The sequence below is a fragment of the Peromyscus californicus genome, unplaced genomic scaffold (genome assembly GCF_007827085.1).
Source record: "Peromyscus californicus insignis strain IS unplaced genomic scaffold, ASM782708v3 Scaffold_4__1_contigs__length_199733344, whole genome shotgun sequence".
In the NCBI taxonomy this organism is placed as follows: Eukaryota; Metazoa; Chordata; class Mammalia; order Rodentia; family Cricetidae; genus Peromyscus; species Peromyscus californicus.
This window is the reverse complement of record NW_026294562.1, coordinates 196,803,459-196,822,197: the sequence shown is the minus strand read 5'-3', so window position 1 is coordinate 196,822,197 and position 18,739 is coordinate 196,803,459. Positions and strand designations below refer to the sequence as shown.

The 18,739-nt window shown below is 36.1% G+C and overlaps 1 pseudogene; it reads right to left on the bottom strand.

Annotated features, from left to right (window-relative positions):
• The window catches only part of LOC128124325 (vomeronasal type-2 receptor 116-like), a 34,651-nt pseudogene extending 18,407 nt beyond the window's left edge, over window positions 1-16,244 (bottom strand).
• Between the last annotated feature and the right edge of the window lie 2,495 nt (window positions 16,245-18,739).

Below are 18,739 nucleotides of genomic sequence, written 5' to 3'. Positions count from 1 at the left end.
AACCTTTCCTGCAGTTGTAGAGGAAACCCCTACTCAAAGAAACTAAATAATCAAATGCCTATTGGAATAAATCATGTTGGTCGAGATGATGAAACAGAGAGAATAGGAAATTCAGGAAAAAACATAAAGAAAAATTTTTGGCAAACTTCTATTAATGAACAAAGACCAAAACTAACAATAAAAATAAATGGTGTTTTGTTGTCTGATCTTGTAGACACAGGTGATGACATTACCATAAATGCACCAGAATTTTGGCATCCAACTTGGTCTCTTCAGGAGGTAAACGTTCAACTGTTAGGAACTGGGACATTATCTCGAGTGAAACAAAGTGCAAGATGGCTTGAATGTATAGGTCCAGAAGGTCAGAAAGGAAAATTAAAACCATATATGGCTAACATAGCTATGAACCTGTGGGGTCGAGACTTGTTACAACAATGGAATATTCAGATTAATATCCCTCCAATCTCAGAAACAAATCATAAACTAGTACATGTTTCTGAGAGAAATATTAGAAGATATTATTCTAATGAGTGCTCACTAGCCATCCATGTCACACAAGAACAGGGCACAACAACTGATGATCTTCCAAAAACACCAACAGCTCTACCTTTAAAATGGTCAACAGACAAGCCTGTATGGGTTCAGCAATGGCCTTTAACAACAGAGAAACTCCAGGCTTTAGAAGAGCTGGTAGAAGAGCAGTTAAATGCTCATCATATTGAAGAATCAACCAGCCCTTGGAATTCTCCTGTATTTGTTATTAAAAAGAAATCTGGTAAATAAATGGAGAATGGTAACAGACCTTAGAGCAATTAACAAAGTAATTCAGTCAATGGGCTCTCTACAATCTGGAGTTCCTTTGTCTACTCTGTTACCAAAAGGATGGCCTCTCATAGTTATTGATTTAAAAGACTGATTATTTTCAATACCCTTACAAGAAAAAGACAGAGAAAGATTTGCTTTCACAGTACCTACTTATAATAATTCTCAACCGGTTAAAAGATTTCAATGGAGGGTACTCCCACAGGGAATGTTGAATAGTGCAACTTTGTGCCAATATTTTGTACAACAGCCATTAGAAGTGGTACGTAAAAAATTTCCTAAGTCTATAATTTATCATTATATGGATGATATTTTATTAGCTGACTCAAATGCAGATACTTTAGAAAGAATGTTTGAAGAAGTAAAGAAAATTTTGCCTTGCTGGGGATTACAAATTGCTCCTGAAAAGATACAAAGAGGAGATCCTATTAATTATTTAGGATATAAAATAGAACTTCAAATAATTAGATCTCAAAAGATGCAAATTAGGAGAGATCGACTACAGACTCTTAATGACTTTCAAAGATTATTTGGAGACATTTCTCATCTAAGAACTATTGTTGGGGTAAAAAATGATGAACTGAATAATTTTTTTAAAACCTTAGAAGGTGACAAGGACTTAAATAGTCCAAGAGAATTGTCACCTGAAGCTGAGAAAGAATTGCCTTGGTAGAAAAGAAAGTACATGAAGGGCACGCCTATTAACTTTGAATTTTCTCAGTGCCAGTGAGAAAGGAACGACAGGTGCAGAGAGACATTGGATAATAGAAACAACTACAGAATTAAATCAATGGATATACTTTAAGGATGTGCTGACCTCAGAATGGAAACCAGGATATGTATTACATTGGGGATGAGGTTTTGCTTTTATTTCTACAGGAGGAGATAAGCTGTGGGTACCATCAAAATTGATAAAGGTCTGATTTGAACAAGAACGACCTCTTAGTTAGAGGAGGTGATAGTTCATCAACTATCATGGACATCCAATTTAAACTAACTTATACCAGTAACACATGCCTTTTCATTTAATCAGATAATAACTTGCCAAAAAGGAACATCCCCAAAAAACCTTGGGGAAAGGCTTTTGTTTTTTGTCTTTTAGGAGAATGAAGGTTAAGGAATTTGAAGAACACTGGACAAATGAGACAACTGAAGAAAAGGGACAAATCGTTTTTCCTAAGAAACAGAGTGAAATGGCGTATGGGTATGTTATCTAAAAAATTTTATATCTTCCTAAATGTTTGTTTCTGCTTTTCTTTAAAGATTCAACACTATTGGTCTTCTAATAGTCCCAGTTCATTTAAAATTTAAAGCTGACTTTGGAGTTGGATAATGGCTCGCTCCTTCATTAAACTCAAGCATGTTGTTAAAAGGAAAATGTAAACTCCCTGTATCATGCCAGAAGAAAAGAGCCATCTTCTGCTATGGGACAGGAGAAAAGCCAAATTAATTAAGGGACTATTCTATTACTAATCTTAACTCTTTGATTCTATTCTGATTCTTTAAACTTTTCTTAAAGTATGAATTTTATATCAAAATTTACCAGATTAATATATATATATATATATATATATATATATATATATATATATATATACACATTTTAAACTTTGTTAAGATATAAATGGTCATATAGAGTACTAACAAATTCCAAAAAAGCTGCATATATAGTCTTTGTGTTCAAGTTTCTTATCAGTATTTTGCAGGAAATCACAGCCAGGCCTAACATCAACTGAAGGCTCCAGGAAGAAGATGGGGCCCCACAACAACAATTCCACGTGGACAATAATAACATCACTAAGCTGACAAACATCATCTACAGATCAGCTTTGAACTACAAAGTGCTCAGAGCAATTTTTAGAGAGCCAGCTGAGATGATCCAGTCTCAAAGACTACTTGAATAAGGATTTGAGATAAACCCTGAACTTTGGCATTATACACAGACTGGATAATGAAGGATATAGTTACCTTTCCTAGAATTTGACAATTAACCTAAAATTTTTCTTTTCAGGATAAAGATAACTTCACCCATACCCAGCAGGAAGCAATTTCAAGAATATGACGCTCACATTCCCAAGGAGGTGTGTTGGTGGGTGTTTTTTTTTTTTTGGTCTTTTAATGGGTTTTGGGTCTAGGATAATTTTCATTGATTAGGGGGCTTGGTTACAAGTTGTTGTCAAGGGTTAGGAAAAGGGCTAAGCAAAGGAGATTAGATTTAAGGTTCTTATTTAAAAAAAAAAGAAAGAAAAGAAAAGAAAAATGTAAATACTTTACATTGGATTGGATTGTTTTATATTGTATACAAATTATATATATTGAAATTGATATTGTTAGAAAATGCTATATGTATATTTCTAATTGTACCATTCATTTAACAATGTAATGCAATTTTCTGATCCTGGAATGTTGTTATTACCAACTATTAGGATATAAAGAAATGAAAGTTAGTAGTTAGACATTATAATAGAACTTGTAGTTATATTAGGTATGTTTCCAAGATTGAGTAGATATATTTTAGATAGACAGGTTGTCTTCAAACCCTTCAGAGATCTACAGAATATGGCATTTAAAATGTTTTAATAACTTAGAAAATTTTTCTTTTTTGTTATAATTATGAGACATGTCGGCTCCTGGCAGTACCAATCTACTTTAGAGAAAATATGGGCATTGAAAAAACTGCAAATGGAGTTAACTTTTATTGTGGCAAAAGTTAGCCACTGGACAACAAAGTATCCTCAAATCAACTGCTGACAAACAGGACAGACAGGACAGGAAACAAAGGACTACTGATTCTTGTCAAAACAAGTGTGGTTATGGCTTTATCAAAAGGCATCTTCTGAGGGTAGGACAATATGGTACCATCCCTGAAGTGGCCTTTGCAATCCAGGAAAGGGACAGTGCCCTTTTCTTCAAAGGCAGCTGAATAGGCAGTGGACCGTTGGCTTCTGATGTGCAATGGGACAGTAGCTGAAACAGTTATTCTTGAAGAGTAATTAAGCTCATGCCTCTTAATAGTAGAATGTCATTTAATAGAGGAATGTGGAGAAGAATGGGATGCTGTATTGAAGCCACATACACACATAGCCAAGAATGGACAGTTCAATTCAAAAACCATCAAAGTTTCCAGAATTTAAAATCCTGAATCATGACATGACACTAGTGGAATTCAGGTGTTTCTGGTATATAGACTGCTCTCACCCAATGTGAGGTTGAACTAATGACTTTGTGTACATCCTACTTCACAAATGAATCTGTCAGATACGCTAAGCCTATAGGATGAAGATGATGCCCCAACACTGCGGAGAAACCTTAGATGACTATACAAGCAGCTGGCTGTTTCTGTCAACTCACAATTTTTTGGAAGTTGCTTGCATGTACATCCTGTTTTTATTTTTGTTAGCTAATATTATTTCCTTCTTGGGTCTCTGAGGGAGTTGAAGATTAGTTAGTCATAGTTGAAGATTAATTAGGATAGAAAGTGAATTAGATACAATAGGATAGATAATGGAATTATTTTCTCTGAATTTGTCAAATACATATGAACTAGACATTGTTTGGGTATTTGTTACTTGTATATATTGTATATAGTTATTGTACTTTTGTATATACTTTTTCTTATGTTAGTTATAAGCTTTTTCTTTTTTCTTTTTATTAAAATAGAAAAGGGGAAATATGGTGATATTTCTTTGTATTAAAATGTTATTTGTATGTTAATAAATAAAGTTGCCTGGGTCAGAGCTATTAGCAAGCCTTAGGAAATCAGGGCAGTGGTGTCGTTTGCTTTTAATCTCAGCACTTGGTAGGCAGAGCTAGGTAAGTCTCTATATGTTCAGGGATACAACCATTAATGGATACACATGCCTTTAATCTCAATACCAATCATGGAAAACCTGGAGGTCTATACAGACAGGCTGTGATGAGGCAGTCATGTGGTTGGGTTTACAACCAATGAGAAGGCAGAACAGAAATTCTATATAAGGACTTTATCACAGGAAGTAGTTCTGGTTCAGAGAGGTAGGACCACCGCAGGAGGAAGGGTAAGGTTTTAGCTCTTAGCTCTGACCTCTTGGCTTTCTTCTTTGCATTGGTTCTGTGTTTCTTATTTAATAAGAAGTTTGGTTACATCTACACTGCCACCTCTCATTGGACCAAGAGAGGCTTCCTGAAACATAAAATCTGTCAGCTATGATTGGAGCAAGAGCCCTGATACTTATTCAATATAGTACTTGAAGTTCTAGCCAGAGCAATAAGACAACATAAGGAGACCAAGGGGATACAAATTAGCAAGGAAGAATTCAAGCTTTCTTTATTTGCAGATGACATATTAGTATACATAAATGATCCCAAAATCGACCAAGGAACTCATACAGCTTATAAACACCTTCAGTAATGTAGCAGGAGACAAGATTAACTCAAATCAAAATCACTAGCCCTCTTATATACAAATGACTAATAGGCTGAGAAAGAAATCAGAGAAACATCACCCTTTAAAATAGCCACAAATGATATAAAATACCTTGGGGTAACTCTAACTAAGCAAGCAAAGGACCTATATGACAAGAATTAAAGTCCCGGAAAAAAAGAAATTGAAGAAGATTTCAGAAAATGGAAAGATCTCCCTTGCTCATGGATAGACAGGACTAACATAGTAAAAATGGCAATCTTACCAAAAGCAATCTACAGATTCAATGCAATCCCCATCAAAATACCAACACAATTCTTCACAGACCTGGAAAGAAAAATACTCAGCTTCATATGCAAAAACAAAAAACCCAGAATAGCCAAAAGAATCCTATACAATAAAAAAACCTCTGGAGGCATCACAATCTCTGACCTCAAGCTCTGCTATAGAGCTACAGTAATAAAAACAGCTTGCTGCTGGTATAAAAACTGACACGTGCACTGATAGATCCGAACTGAAGACACTGACATTAATTTGCACACCTATGAACATATGATTTTAGACAAAGAAGCCAAAACTGTACAATAGAGAAAGAAAAGCATCTTCAACAATTGTTTCTGGTATAACTGGATGTCAACATGTAGGAGACTGCAAATTGATGCATATCTGTCACCATGCAAAAAACTTAAGTCCAAGGGAATCAAAGACTTCAACATAAACCTAGTTACTCTAAATTGGATAGAAGAGAAAGTAGGAAGTAGTCTTGAATGCATTTGGCACCAGCGATCACTTCCAAAAAATAACACCAGTACCACAGACACTGAGAGAAACAATTAAAATGGGACCTCTTGAAACTGAGAAGCTTTTTTAGGACAAAGGACAGGGTCAACAAGATAAAACGACAGCCTACAGAATGGGAAAAGATTTTCACCAACTCCACATCTTGCAGAGGGCTGATATCCAGAATATATAAAGAACTCAAGAAATTAGACATCAAAATTCCCAACAGTTCAATTAAATATAGTCTATAGATCTAAACAGAATTTTCAACAGAAGAATCTCAAATGACTGAAAGACATTTAAGGAATTGCTCAACATCCTTAATCATCAGCAAAATGCAAATCAAAATGACTCTGAGATACCATCTTACACCTGTCAGAATGGCTAAGATCAAAAACACTGAAGACAGCTTATGCTGGAGAAGAAGTGGAGCAAGGGGAACACTCCTTCACTCTTGGTGGGAATGCAAGTTTGTACAGCCACTTTGGAAATGAATATGACACTTTCTTAGATAATTGGGAATCAATTTCCCCCAAGACCTAGCTATACCACTCTTGAGCATATACCCAAGAAATGCTCAATCATACCACAAGGACACATGCTCAACTATGTTCATAGCAGCATTATTTGTAATATCCATAACCTTGAAACAACCTAGATGCCCTTCAACTGAAGAATGATAAATAAAATGTGGTACATATACACAACGGAGTACTACTCTGCAGAGAAAAACAATGATATCATGTGGCTTTCAGGCAAATGAATGGAACTAGAAAATATCATACTGTGTGAGGTAACCCAGACTGAGAAAGACAAACATGGTATGTACTCACTCATAAGTGGATACTAGATGTAAAACAAAGATGTAAAACCCACCTTACTATGTGAGGTAACCCAGACTGCAACTCACAACCCCAGAGAGGCTTCCTAGTAAAGAGTACCCTAAGAAAGACACAGGGATTGCCCAGCAACAGAGAAATGGATGAGATCTACATGAGCGAACTGGGGGTGAGGGGGCATAATGGAGTGCAAGGGTCAGGAAAATAGAGCTTAGGGAGCGGGGGGTCAGCTGAATCAGGAACAGAGTGGGAAAACAAGGAAAAAGATATGATGATAAATGAAGTCCCCATGGGAATAGGAAGAAGTAGAGTGCTAGAAAGGTCCCCAGAAATCCACAAAGGTGCTTCCATTATAGTCTAGTAGGAGTGGTCGAGAGAGTGCCTGAGCTGACCTACTCTAGTGATCTGATGGCCGAATTCCATAACTCTCATGATAGAACTATCATCCAGTGACTGGTAGAAGCAGATGCAGAGATCCACGGTCAAACCCCAGGTGGAGCTCCAGGAGTGCAATCGGCAAGAGACAGGAAGGATTATATGAGGAAGAGATATCGAGACCATGATTGGAAAAAGCACAGGGCAAATAGCCAAACTAGTGGAAGCACATGAACTGAATAAGTAGCTGAGGAGCCCCCATGGAACTGGACCAGGCACTCTGGATAAGTGAGACAGTTGATCAGCTTGAACTCTTTAGGATGCCCCCAGGCAGTGGGACTGTGACCAGTCCTTGGTGCATGAGCTGGGTTTTTGGAAGCTAGGGCCTATGCTGAGACATTTTGCTCAGTCTTGGTGTAGGGAAGAGGGGATTGGACCTATGTCAACTGAATCTACAAGGCATGGCTGACTCCCCAGGGGAGACTTGCCTTGTAGGAGGTGGGAATGTTGGGTGCATTGGGGGGAAGACTGGGGGAAGGGAGGAAGGAGGTCAGGGGAATCCATGGCTGATATGTAAAATTAAATTAATTATAAAATAAAAATATTTATTAACTGAAATGTTTAGGAGGCCCCCAGGCAGTAGAACCAGAACCTGTCCTTGGTACATGAGCTGGCTTTTTGGAACCTAGGTCCTATGCTGACACACTTTGCTCAGGCTTGGTGTAGGTAGGAGGGGACTGGACCTACCTCAACTGAATGTACCAGGCTGGGTTGATTCCCCAGGGGAGACCTTGATGTGGAGGATGTGGGAATGGAGGGGTTGATTGGTGGTAGAAAGTTATGGGGTGGGAGGAGGGAGGACAGAATAATCTGTGACTGATATGTAAAATTAAATTAATTATAAAATAAAAATATTAAAAACTATTTATTAAAAAAAAGAATTAATGTAGAGCTTACCTGTACTGAACTGACTTGCCCCAGTGATCAGATCTGTGAGTACCCTAACTGCCATCACAGGGCTTTTCTCCAATGACTGATGGAGGAGATGAAGAGATCCCCAGCCAAAAACCAGGCAGAGCTCCCGGAGTCCAGTTAGAGAGAGAGAGGAGAGAGATGACCAAACCAAACTAGTGGGAACTCATGAAAGTTGGATCAATGGCTATGGAGGTTGCATGGGACTGGACTAGGCCCTCTGTATGGTGAGACAATTATGCAGCTCGATCTGCTTGGGGGCCCCCTGGTGGTAGACTCAGAATCCATCTCTGGTGCATGAGGAGGCTTTTTGGAGCCCACTACCTATGATGGGACACCTCATGCAAACGAGGTAGGTGGAAGGGCTTGGACTTGCTTCTATTGGATGCGTTTCTCTATGGGTGGACTTGTCATCTTGTGGGGAGTAGGAGGTGGGTTATGGGCAAGCTGGGGAGGCATGAGGAGGCAAGAGGGGGATCTTTGATTGGTGAGTAAAATGAATGAAAAATTCTCTTAATTAAAAATAATAGAAGAAAAGAAATTGGCAAAAATGGTGAGAAATAAAACCATAAGATTCTAACTTTACAGAAATATAATTTAGTAACTCATGTTGTACAATATTGTCAATGGATGATAACTGTAAATGATAGATGAACTTATTGGAAGTCATAGAAATCTTATAATATGGCATAGGAATTACTGTCCCTTAATTACATAATTTCCATTGGGCAACAGAAATGTCATTAATACATGAGACATAAAAGTGACATTGGACAAGTTAATATTTTTTTTAATTTCATCAGACAAAATCAATCTAAAATGGTCTGAATTATTACTGAATGTGAATGCTGTGTTAGATAGGCACATGCATTTCTGGAAGTGACACATTGAGATAAATATTAAAAGAATTACTACAGTGATAACTCTGACTTCCATCAGCATTCACTTCTATGAGACCACAAAAAACATTCTTACACCAGGTATGTTGGTGTATATCTGATTAACTGCCTGTATGTGTGTTTCTTGTTGTGTTGTAATATATCAGGGCAGATTACATATTCTTTGTGAAACACCCTAAGAAAAAGGAGGCTAGCAAGTAAGATCTCAGTACTAGTGAAAAGTACATACTGAGGATCAACAAAGCACAGTGGCTACACCAGAACAAGCACCAAAGAAGGGCTTTAAAAATAAATTAATGCAGTCCACATAGACCTTCATAAAAGGAAGTAGAGAGCATTCAGTGATCATGCTGCCCATATGAAGAGAGAAGGCCACAAAGCTTCAGTTCATGGAAAGAGGAACATCAATTGTGAGGCCACAGGCAACAATGGAGGGAAGAGCTCAGAACCATGACAGAGTTAGGGGTAGAGCCATTTTCATTGCTAATACACAGAAGGAGGACACTCGGAGAAAACATGCAGGGTGACTTGCTCTGTCTGAGTTATGCTCCAGAAAATTGATAGTTATATATCTTTATTACTTGTTTTTCAACTCTTGAAAAATAAAATGTACATGTATTTTTATGTATGCAGTTTTGCCTGTAACTCTTTGTCCTAAAAAGATAATAAAACTGGTTATTCTTTTTATTAAAAAGCAATGTTAATAAATCTTTGTCAGTCCAAGTTATGGAATTTGTTCAAAAATTGTGGCATTTTATAATTAGGGTCTCATTTTGAAAGCTTCATGAGCATGACTGTCTAAACATGATATGAATAAGGAGGAGAGTATTAGAGATACCAAAGTATCTGGGAGAATGATCATAAGGACTTAATCCTAAACAAAGAAGTACAGGAAACTAAGGAATGTGAAGAATCAGAGAAATAATATTTTACAGGGAAAAGCAACTCAATGAAATATCAAATTGTCACCCTCAAATTTATACAATGTATATATACACCATTGTATATTTTTGAGTGTGACCTTTATATATGGCGTAGCTTTATATATTCTGACCTGTTTATATTTAGTATCGGGTGTGTGTGTGTGTGTGTGTGTGTGTGTGTGTGTGTGTGTGTAGAAACTTATATCCATGTAACAACTTTTTAAATAGCCTATGAATTTGAAAGGGAGGAAGCATAGTTCTTTGGGAAGGTTTGGATGTAAGGAAAAGAGAAGTGCTCCAATTATATTATAATTTCAAAAATAATGAAGTAATAAAAATTTTAAAACAAGCATCCCACTGCAAAATATTATAGAATAAGCTGTAAGAAATACTTTTGGATTACAGTGTGTGAAACTTCATACAAAAAGCAATATATTTGTAATAAAAGAGAAAAACTCTTAAGAACATCCAAATTGTGAAAGATAAAATTCATATGATACATGAATTTATATTACATCATAAACATAAGATATGTTTGTAGATTTGGGGAAATCTACTTTGACGTATCAAGACAAGCACATTTTTAAGTAAATGGGAGGGACATGTTCTTCATCTCATATTTTCTAGAGATGATACCAATTTTAATTTGGAAGGATAACAGTCATCATATATAACAGGATTTGGTATATGGGAGAAAATATGTTTCACCCAGGTCAAAATCCTTGCACTGAGATGGGATGAGTTTGATCTCAACACATAGTGGAAGGTGAAGTTATTCTTCCACAGATGATCTCTCCCCTGAATGTGAAACCTGAGGCATGAGTGTGCATGGAAACACACAAAAATTGTGGTAAAAATGCTTTGAAAAGTCTGTACCATGTGGATTCCAAAAGTCTAAGTCAAGTTGCCCCTAAAAGATCACTTACATTAATCTGGAAATTGGTATAAAATTTTATTTTTCAAATATCATATTTTTGGAACAGTTATGATAGCCTTAAAGTAAAATCCATTTAGTAATTTGGAACACACAAAAACCAATTTAGTGGAGCAAAATTCCTGCCCACAGCTTATAAGTTTTGTAATGTTGATAACTAAGATGAGTATTTTCAGGCATGTAAAAATTCAGAAACAATTGAAAAGAGACAAAGAGACACAGCTTAAGAGAGAGAATTCATTCCCTCTTTGAACATGTAAATGAGCTCTCATACTGCAATAAAGGATGGTAGTTCTGATATATATATAGTATCATATATATATATATATGTCTTGTATCCTAACTTATATGACAAAATTTAGGAAAGTTGTTATACAATGGTAGATTTTGAGGGAGAATAGGAAAGGCAGAAAGACACACATATTAATCTTTTAGTAACAAAAATATTTCCCTACCACAAACTTAGTTTGATTTTATTTCTGACTTAATACAAAACAGTCCTATATGGCCACAATCATGTCAATGTGTCTTATGAAAGTAATCATGAAAATGAGATAAAAACATATTTCAGATGCATGGAACAAACATGTAAAAGGGAAAATATGTCTGGGAGTAAAAGACGAGCAAATAATTAATTTAATTAAGAGATCCTTGAAGACAGACAGAGATGTCTAAATACAATGAACTATTCCCAAATTGTAAGTGTGACTCTTTTACTCCTAAATCAGTGGCATCTAACACATGAAAACTTGTGACTCTACCATGAATCCCTCTGAAGTAAGAGCTTTTGGGGGCTTCACTCTTTTCATAGTAGTATATCTCAACTTCCATACTGCCCTGCAGAGGTAGGTCAAACTTTGATAAAACCATCTTCCCTCTGAAAATCTAACATGAAGACCATGTGGCTGTAAAGGTATGGTCAAGTAAGATCACAAGATCACAATTATCATATTTGGAAACAATATTCAATAAACAAACAAGCAAACTTACTGTATCATCTTTGAGAAAATAAAATAAAAGAATAACACACTATTAAATAAGAAGTTTAGATTGGAGGAGAGTTTTTCATCATAAAAAAGGAAATTTGGAGGTTCGAATACATATATCACCTGTGACATATGTAATATGAAATCTGAAACAAGATAAATGAATAACAACACTTACTGTATGTGAACATCAGTGAAATAGTATGGCAGATAAGGATGTGGAACTTTGTTGCTTGTGTAGATAGTATGAACTGGGAAAAATGCACCAATGACCACATCTCCTTCATGGTGAAAATCTTCTTTGATTCTGACATAACACTCAGAGAAGCTGTAGGCATATACATGACTGTGATTAGACAAGATCCTGATAATAGTAAATAAAATAAAACATCCCACCAACACACGTGTCTGCTCAGACATAAGTCTGATGGATCCAGATCTCACAGTGTCCAGCAGGTTTATACTTAGCTCAAATGTTTGTGACCATATGCACTTCTAACTTTGTTGGTGGGTGAGGCTGTCACAGTAATGCAGAGAGCTGTCACACTCTGAGCACTTTCTTATACCTCTTCCACTGCCACTGAGAATTCTGGAACTCTTTCTACCCTTGGGCTATGCATCTGAGACCCTATATTCAGGTGAAAAACAAGCTGGAAAATATGTTTGTAGATTTTCTTCTGCACCCGCAGGCATCATGATTTCAGCTAAAACAACAGGCAGTAAGAGCTCAGGGATGAAGTCCTCTTTGGCTAATTTGGCCACAAGAATGAAGCAAGAAACTTTTCATATGAAAAGAGCTGAGATTGGTATAAACAGCCTACATCAGAGGACGACATTCCAAGTATAGTGGAAAAGAGAAAAGGCCAAAATCCCATGAAGGACGAAACCCACCATGATAATTGAGACATCATGATTTTCCAAACCAATGGAAATTAGTGGATTCTACCTTGCTTAGTGTCTGTGTCTCAGAATTTCCTTCCTTCTATGATACATCCAAACATGCATTTCAATGTTATGCCCACACGCAATACAATCCATTTATTTTTACTTTGAGAAAATTAATTATCCTACTAAATTATTCATTTCCAAATGAGACAATTAATTGAGAAATGAAATTTCCTGTTCAGATTCTGGGCTTTGAGCTACTGCCCCACTGCTGTCCTAGTTAATCCCCAGCAAAACACTGAGTAAATAAGATGTTCTAATCCATACCTAGTAGGTTTACCAGCTACTTATCTTGTTATGAGAATATGAGGATGATGGGAAGTCCTTCTCCTTTCTGTATAAAGCATAATAATTTAAAAGCCTCTAAATGAATCCTTCATCTAATAAACCAAATGAAGCTGTGATGAGGAGGTCTCTATTTCCTAGTTCACAGCATAAGGTAACTCACTAAAAGTACTTTGCATTATGTTGTATTAGTGAGTGGATGCTGCAACCCGTATATAAGCACCTTGAGGAAAGGATGAAAGAATGGAGTGAATAAATACTCATCGAGACTAGTATGAAGATTGATAACCATTATTATCTCTTTTTGAGTCATACGTAGAAGGCAGATTGATACATCTAAATAATTCAGTTGGCAGTGAAATTAGGAAATCCCTCCATCACTATTGCATAGAAAAATATCACTTATGTATTAAGAACATAACCTAACAAGATATGTGGATGCTGTGTATTGTCCTATAAGGGATGTGCTACTTAGGCACAACACTCTTATTACTTTATCACTTAGAACATATGATGTGCTGGGTTTTGGTTTAGCTCACTGTATTTTACCTTATGCTTTGTTGTTACATCTTAGAAACTTATTCTTTTCTAATGAGAGAAAGAAATCAAGTGAACCTTAATATGAGGGAAGATTGGGTGGAACTGGAATGATTGAAGGGATAGAGAACTGTGATCAGTATATATTGTATGAGAAAAGAATATGTTTTCAATAAAAGTTGGAAAATTAAAAAGAAGAAAGCAAAATACTTTCACCTTAATGGACTAGATACTTATTCTTTTTATAGATTTGCCTATCTGGACATAATGTATGTCAAAACTAACATCTAGTACCTTAATGAATACCTTATACACCATCATGGTATTCCTCACAGATTATTTCTTTGTGTGTATTTATTTGTTTTTGTTTTTAAATCCCAATCATTTTCCTCTCCCTCCCCTCTTCCCAGATCCTCCACTTCTCCCACTCCCCCAACACACCCTTCCAGTACTCCTCCCCTGTTTCCCTTAAGAAACATGTGGCCTCCCATGGATATCAGCCAGCCATGGTATATAAAGTTGCAGTAAGACTGAGCAATCCCTCTTCCATTAAGGATAGAGGAGGTAGTACAGTAAGAGTAATGGGTCTCAAAATCAGGCAGCAGAGTCAGAGACAGACCCTCATCCCACTGTTAGTAGTCCCACAAGAAGACTAAGCTACACAACTGTAACACATATGCAAATGGTTTAGATCAGTCCCCTGCAGGGGAGTACTGGGATAGACAACTGGAATCCTGGGGCATCTCTGTGAGTATCTAGAACCCAGAGCAATGAAAACTCTCAGGAATCAATGAGGTTGTCCCTAACTAATACTCTTAGCAATGGGGAATATGGAGCCAAATCCAGTCATCTCCTGTAACCAGGCAAGAATTTCAGAGAAGGAACTTGGACAGCAACAGAGCATTATTTCTTACCAAGGAACTCTTAAAAGACAGAGAATTACATTAGATCCATTTTCATGGAATCTACTAGTCTTAATATGGCCTCTACCTTCTCTTATCAGCCAGCTTGTAATGGTGAAATGGCCTTTTCAAGGTAAGATACCATTTATGTGGGGTTTGCATAGAGGGCTGTGACAGTGCTCTCCAGGAGGTGGTACATGATTTTAATCGGCATCCAGTAATTGTAAGCTTTCTTTTTTAATCATCACTTATGGGTCCAGGAATTACAGTGTGGCACTTGGAATGTTTCCACTCAATATCACCTCTAGTGATCTAGGAGCTAATGCTTATTGCTGCCATGATTTTATGGTTTATTTTCCTAGAAATGTGGTTTTAGGAGCTAGAGTATTACTGCCTGGACACACCACAAATATTTCTTCAAATTAGAACCTTATACCTCACCCTGGTCAATTTGAGCTTTCAATGCCCTTATGTGAGCAGGCTACTATACAACTAACAATGCTAGGAGAATTTCTTGTTCCACACTACTGAGGAAATTTTTTGTTGTTTTTCTATAATGAAGGTATAGAAGATTATGTGGATTACAGCAGATCCCTTAGGACTATGGTCTGTGTTACCATGTCCAGTGATTAATGCCAGTGGGAAACTGAATGCAAAACCAATCCATGTAGGATAATACAGAGCCCATTACATTGAGTATGAAGCTAGACATCATACCTTCAGAAAAGGAAACAAGACCTTTGTAGGTGCTTTGTTAATGTGGGGGGAAATAAATAATGAGTGGGAGAAGAATAAGTTTATTAATATCAGCTAAAACCACATGAAGAGTTGCAGAATTGAAAACATTTTTGTTATGAACAATATTTTGTGTATTATCATGTGTATGTCAGTATTTGTGATTTAACTAATTACTTCTCATAAGTCATAAAATTTACACACAGACACACACACACACACACACACACACACACACACATATATATATATATATTAATGGTTACTAAATTTGTGAGAAAAAAGGCTAGGTATTCCTCAAGGGACTTCACCATCTATTTTAAAATGTATGATGATGCATTTGGTATTGTATGTGAGATTATTGTATCATAAAAGTTTGAACATGTGACCTGGTTATTGTTTTCATAAGGAATTAAGCAACACAGAAAGAGATTGGATTGTGTGTCATGTTGATAAAGAATGGACTTTTGATGGTTAGGCTCTGTTTCCCACTAGACTGCATATTGAATAATATAAAAAGCTATTAGGAATTCCGGTAACATTTTTTTATGAGGTTACTGGTAGTAGAAAGAATTACCATAGAGCTGGGCATCAACTTCTAGTAACAGACCAGACAAAGGTCATAGGACAAAAAAACTTTAATTTTCAGACACATGCTCTCACTCATGTACCTCATCAATCTCTGCTGCTGCTCTGGAATTAGTTTACTGATATTTGTACCAGATTTTTTTTTATTTCAGCACAGAATGGCCATAAGCATCTCTCCAGGAATCTTAAATGACTCCAACCCCTGCTTTGGACTGCTGAGACATCCAGCCTCCTGAACTGAACTACTGGATTTTCAGTCATTCCAGTATGAGATATCCATTGCTGAATTACCTGGAACACACCAGGGAAAACTGTCCCATAATTCCCATAAATATACACATATATGTACTCATTCTCTATGTTCTCTTTCTTTGTAGATACCATAGTAACACAATATATTTTTTTTACTCTCATCCTCAACTTTGTATGTAGTGGATATTCTAAGTTCTCATTAGCCTACTCATCAGACCTACTACTATTTGCTCTTAGACATGATGGTCTGAAATCTCTATAAAACAAAGAAATAAATAGTACTATTTGTTTTTATGAACTTCATATCCTTTAAATTCTCATAAATAAGAGAAAAGTAGATAAAGCAAATACCAAACAGTAGTTTTCTTGCAGGACATCCCTCTGTCTCTTTGGATACATGCACTAATGGTTTTGCAAAATTCCATTGCAGTAATGAAATGCTTGAAATGCAGATGTATTCATGAAGGTGTGAGTATACTTTAAATGTTTATAGTCTGAGAATTCAAAAACATTGTAATGTCAAAGAAGTATTTGTCATCAATATCTTTTTGTAGATGTGAATGGAGAGAGAGACTGACACACAGACAGACAGAGAAATAGAGAGACAGACAGAGAGACAAAGACAGGTACAGAGAGATGAAAGAAGATAGATAAATACGGAATATAGTGAAAGTTTTGTATGTTATTTTAATTGGTTTTTATATTTTTATAATGAAAAAATTTTAAATTAAGATATATTTTGTTCATATTCTTCCCCTCTTACAAGTCCTTACAGATGCTTTCCTTCCCCCATCACCAAATTATATTCATTCTCAAAAATCAAAGAATCTCAGTAAACACCCCAAAACCAAGATAACTAAATATACCTACACTCCCCAAAAAAATAACACCCACTAAACTATAACCAAATAAAATTACAGACAAAAAACTATGGAGTTCATTACATGTTAATAACAACTTCTGGACATGAGGGCTGCCTTACAGTGGTATATACAACCTGTCACTCCATAGGAGAAAACTGAATTTCCCTATTGCAACAGGTTTTAAAAAGAGTTCAGTGGTTAAGGTTCATGTTAGTGGAAAGGTTTTCATACATACATTCATTCACTCATTCTCTCTTTCCCTCATCCACCACTTAAACATAATGAAATAAAAAGAGATATCAAACAAAATTGTCATAACAATGTTGGAGAAGACAAACCAAAAGAAGGAATAGTGTCCAAGAGATGGCACAGGAATCAGAGACCCACCATTTTTTACACTTAGAAATCCAATAAAAACACTAAACTGGAAGCTTCAATATAAGCAAAGGGACCTAGGACAGACCTGTTCAGGCACTATGTATGCTGGTTTAGTAATTGTGAAATCATGAGAGCTTTGATCATATTTATTTAGAGTGACTTAATTTTTCTCCTCAATCCCCACTGTCACTTACATTCTTTTTCCCTCCTCTTTCATGTGATTACCTGAGCTCTGAGGGAAGGGAATTGATGAAGACTTCCCATTTAGGGCTGAGTACTATAATGTCTCTCACTTTTTGTATAATGTAGGGTGCTATCTCAATATTTGTTCCAGTCTGATGTAGTAGGAAGCTTCTCTGATGATAGTTGAATAAGATCCTGATCTATGAGTATAATAGAATATCACTAAGAAATGTTTTATCACTACAAATATATATACACACATATATTCTTCATATCTCTAAATATATAGATACATAATATACAATGTATCAGTATAATATCAATGTAAAATATGATATATGTAGGTATACAATATATTTTACAAGAAAAACATAATTTTATGATTAATCTTATATTATCCTATTAAAATTGCTTATTATGTAATAAAAAACAAAATATATATTTTCTTTTTTAGGTAAGTATTACTTGCTTTTATTGTAGATCTCTAGGCAATATAGTCTTAGGTTCTTGGTCACTCAGTCAAAGTTGGGTATGGGTTTTATATTGGGGAGTGGGCCTTAAGTCAAATCTCTTAAAAGATGGTGACTTTCACATGCACTGTGCCTTCATTACCCTAACATATATTTTAGGCAGTACAGCATCATAGATAAAGGGTATGCGGCTAACTTGCTGTTTACATTTCTCTTTTGGCAGCATGCAGAGTAAGTTTCTGTACAAAAGATGCTAGAAAGTAAAGGTTAATGTACTACATACACACCAATTTTACATCTCCATGCTCAATAATTTGTGTAAGTGTTGTGTTAAAAAATGAGACTTTGCTATTAGTGATAGGAGAAGAACCTTGTCGTGGGAACATCCTGGGTTGTTTGGGGATTTCCATGGAGTCTCTTGGAACAAGAATTCAATGAGATATGACCCAATGCTGTTCTAGAATCTTCATTTGGTGACAAGAGATGACAGGTTGGGACTCCCCTGTTTATATGACAGCTTCCTTTAGATCAACTTCAGATATATATATATATCAGGATGTTTTTACTGTATTAAGTTTCCATACTCATAATACTCTCAAATACCCATTAGTTTTAGTTGTCTCTCCATGTTTTCTCTCTCTCAACTCCCTCTCCCTTCTCACTACTTAA